Source organism: Hyperolius riggenbachi, chromosome 1, assembly GCF_040937935.1.
Source record: "Hyperolius riggenbachi isolate aHypRig1 chromosome 1, aHypRig1.pri, whole genome shotgun sequence".
NCBI lineage: Eukaryota > Metazoa > Chordata > Amphibia > Anura > Hyperoliidae > Hyperolius > Hyperolius riggenbachi.
In genome coordinates, this window is record NC_090646.1 from 433,137,349 (window position 1) to 433,142,108 (window position 4,760).

Consider the following 4,760-nt stretch of genomic DNA (forward strand, 5'->3'; position numbering starts at 1 on the left):
GATGTGAGGCCCAATGCAGATCAACAGTGAAAAAAACACCTAACAATGGAAATAGTATAAAAGAGGCACTAGCTGCCAATTCTGTAACTAAAAACTATACTAACAACAGCACAATATCTGGGACATTAGCTTTAACTTTTTCCATCAGCTCTCTAAGCAGCTCCTGGAAGGAAGCCATATCCATGCAAGTACATTGGATATTTAGATAAGTGAGGATTGGCCCACATAAAGTTGGCTTGATAAGAAGCAAAACAATTCAACACGCTAATCCAGGTATTAAGTTCAGTGCCTGCTCTTTGGTGCCCACATTTATTACTGGGAAGCTTATATAGTTTTATCTTGATTAATGCAGGAAAGTTTCCAACTTAAATATAAAGCAGAAATGCAGGAGATACCTCGTCTTGGGAGTTCCACGGTTTCTACTTGGCGCTGAAAGATATAAGCACACAGATACTGCTCTGTTGAATGTGTAGCTATTAACAGTAGAATGAATTGAGCCCATGTAAAGCTTAGAGGTCTGTTATACATTCAGAATAAAGTCCCACATAGCTGGAAGTCATGTGACCATGAGTACATGATCTGTACTGTCTCCTGTGCAAAGATACGCTGTTTATGCACTTGGAAATCACTGCATGGAAAAGTAAAAAAAAATCTACACCTGAAACAGAAATGTACAGAAAAAAAATAGAAAATTAATTTTATCTAAGGTCAAGGTTAGCATAGAGATTCTAACCAATAAGACTTGATATACTTTATAACCAGTGCTCAAAAACAACATAAATTCAATGTCATTGAATGCTAGATAGATGCTATAAAGAAATTCATTTTGGCTTTGCCCTTTTTAATTCAAATGTTCAGTTTTGGGAAAAAGGAATTAAGAAAAAATAGTTACATTTATTGAAGACGACACAAGAAGCACAGCACGTAGGACAATGACAACTCAGCCCACTTGTACTTTGGCAAAGATGGATTAAGATATAACGGGGCCCTAGACAAGGTAGTACATTTAGCAACCCCTTGTGGTTCCTTTGGTAATCTAAAATGGAGAGAGGTCTAAGAAGGTGGCAGGATGCCCCCTTGACATCTTCTAGGCCCTAGGCACCTGCCTAGGTTGCCTGGTCGATGATCCTGCTCTGCACCTTGGGGCCTGACACAGTTTTCCAACGATACTTTCCACTGTTCAAAACACTTTGCAAAATGCTTAGTTGGAATCACCATTAGCTGCTTCTTTGCTGCTCCTTCATTAGGTGCAAATTCCCAACATCTACTATTGGGTTTACTTAGCTTTCGTTTCCAGACCATAGCCATAGACCCATGAGTCATCTCTGGTTATTACCTAATTCATTGGTAGCCATTTAAAGGAAGTTATAACGAGCAACTGCAGGATCAAGTTTCTTCTGCGCTGGGAACAGAACTTAAGGAACACATTTTGCCATGACATGTTTCATGCTGAGATAATGTGTAAAAATTCAAACAGAGGTTTTTTTTCTTTAATCCCCAGATAAGCTTCTAGTTGTCACATAGTATCTGATCTTTGTTGATTGCAGCCTGTACACATTCAATATCCCCAGGAATTGTTGCAGATCTTCCAAAATGTTGGCCATCATTGTCAGAACACTTTTAGCTTTTATTTGCACTCCATTCATTGAATCATTCCTGAAAGCCTTCTGAACCATCGTAATAGTTTCCTCCAACAAATGTTCAGGCTTAGCTCAAAATTTGATACAGATTAATTGTTTTACTCGCAATTTTTTTCACTGCGATGGCCAGTACATATGCATACTCAACAGAACAGCATGTCACACCCCCACTAGTCCAGTGAAGTCATCATTGTTTACCCCTCTATCTGCTAAGGGGGCTCTATACTGAGAGACTGTACTTAGTCCACTAAGGACACTATTTACTGAGGGGGCAGGCATGAGAAGAGAGCATTGACAAATGTAGGGGTAAAAAAAAGACTTTTTCTATTTTTTTTTTGTTAAACTTTCAGAGTGTGGCAATATCACTTCATATGATGGCATCCAGGGCCGGATTTGTACCTTTTACCGCTCAAGGCCTACTGTCACCAGCCGCCCCCGAATCCCCCCCCCCCCACACACACACACACTTTACAACGTCTCCACAGCCCCAAACGTACACTTTCCGCCAAACAAAAAGTCTTAACCTGGCACAAAATACAGAAAATACTTAACAGATCCTCTCTGTGCCCACTGTTCCTGCCCTGGGACCCTCTGAACATATTCAGACCCCTCACTGCTGCCTGGGACCCTCATCTACGCTGTGGCTGCAACACTCCCATCTGTGTGCAACCATACTGGATCTGCACAATAATGGTCCGCACATGCCCAGTAGCTCAAAGCCTTTAGTGCATGTCTGTTTCCTCTGTGCACAAGTGACTTTGTGCTAATTAGAATGTGAGTGCCATACTCATGCATGCCCAGTACAGTTGCACTTGTACATGGGAGTGCAGCCATGAAAAAATAGGGTCCTGTGCAGCAAATTGGGGCTGTATATGTTCATGACCCCCAGTATAGGTAGCCAGATTCTGTCCACCCCCTTAGTATAGGTAAACAGATGTCTCCACCCCTTTTTTAGTATAGGTGGTCAGATGCGGAACCCCCCCCCTCCATTACTATAGGCAGATAGATGCTGTGCGTCTCCCCCACCCCTGCCTTTTAGTAAAGGTAGTCTGATGCTGTCCCCCTTTGCCCCCTCACTGAAGGTATCCAGATGTGGTCCCCCCTTTTGTATAGGTAGTCAGAACCTGCCCCCCCTTACAGTAATATAGGTAGTCAGAGGCTTCCCCCCCTCAGAATAGGTAGCCAGATGCCATGCCCCCCCCTTTAGTATCGGTAGTCAGATTCTGTCCCCCCTTGCCCCCCAGTATAGGTAGCCAGTAGCCCTGTCCCCCCCCCCCTTTAGCATAGTTAGTCCGATTCTATCACCCCTTGCCCCCGCCCCAGTATCGTCAGATGCTGCAACTTCCCCCGTGAGATTGGCCGCCAGATACTATCCCCTGCCAACTCTCCCCCCGCCCCAGCAGGAGCCTGTGCGGATGTCTTCTCCCCCCCCCCCTTCAAACCCAGAGAGAGAGCGGGAGAAGAGTAACGTACCTCTTCAGACTTCCAATGCTGCCGCCGAAGTTTCCTTTGCCAGCCACCGCCGTGCATCTCTCTTCTGCTGGCGATTGCTGTCATGTGTCTCCCCGGTAACTTGCCAGCAAGTCACATGTGAGAGCCACCAGCAGGAGAGAGAGAGATGCACAGCGGCGGCTGACAGAGAAAACTTCGGTGGCAGCGCTGGAAGTCTGGAGAGGTACTCTGCTGCTCCCGCTCTCTCTCGGGGTTTGGGGTGGGGGTGGGGGGGGAAGACATCCGCATAGGCTCCTGCTGGGACGGGGGGAGAATTGACAGGGGAAATAGCATCTAGCACCCCATCTTGCGGGGGGGGGGCGGTGCGGGCTGCAACTGAGCTGAGTGACCCTGTTGCCCAAGCCTCAGGAAGCCGTTCCACGCTACCTGGAAGAGAGGCTCACTCCAAGCCGCCGATTGTAAAGGGGCGGGCGGCTGCTGTGTTGCGGAGCGGTTCTTCGTACCGCTGGTAGCAAGTGCAGTCAGCCTGTCACCACCTGCCGCCCTTTGGATTGTCGTGGCTTCTGGCGCCCTAGGCACGAGTTTTGGGTGCCTTTCCCCAAATCCGTCCCTGATGGCATCATCTTTATCAGAATCCAATATCTGGAACTATTTTCAAATTTCACAAAATGAAAAATTATTCAAATTGCAACCTGTGTTCAGTAAAGATATCCAGAGGAAGAGAGTAACATGCTACCTCAGCAATGTGGAAACATTTGAAAGCCAAACATTTGTCCAAATTTCAGAAACTGAAGGTACATGTTCAGCATAGCCAGTATAGCCTCCAGCATCACCGTCAACCTCAACCCCTCTGTCTGTCAGTGTGGATTCACCATCTGAAGACAAAGACTGCCCAGATCCAGATGAACCAGCTTCTGTTGGGCGTCCTGAATCAATGTATAGTCCAGGTTGTTCTTCACGACCTGCTGATTCATCTTTTACAGAAAGTCTGTTCAAATTACCCTCAATGAAACGCAAAGCCCGCCACCATCTTCTAACCAATCGACTATGGCAGTCATTCTTGAAAAAACACAGTTTTAAAACTGGAGACAAAAGAAGAAAAACAATTAAATGATTAGTAGCTGAAATGATCAGCAAAGATCATCAAACACTATGTATAGTAAAGGATAAAGGTTTCAGAAAATTGTTAAACCACCTATAGCCAAGTTAAGTCATTCCAAGCAGGAAACACTTTGCACAACAGGTAAATCCAGAAATGTATGAAGAGGTAAAGACGAAAGTTGGGGCATTCTGGTGAAAACCGATTTAAGTAGACTCACAACAGACATGTGGATATCTACATCTTCTGATGATTACCTCAGTTTGACATGTCACTTCTTAGATGACAAATTTGAGTATCATCACTTGCGCTTGGAATGTATTCTTTTTCCTGAGGTTTCACATGCAGCATGTTTAATAGAATCTGTCATTACTAGCACTATGAAAAAGTGGAATGTGTCACATACAGCTGCGTTTTTCATGAGAGACAATGATCCTAATGTGGTAGCAGCTTTACAACACAGTCCATTTCATCACTTGCCTTGCCTGGCTCAAACATTTTAATTACGTCTAAAAGATGGTTTACTGAACAAGAGTGAAATTAAAGAAATTATGACATCCTGCCAGAGT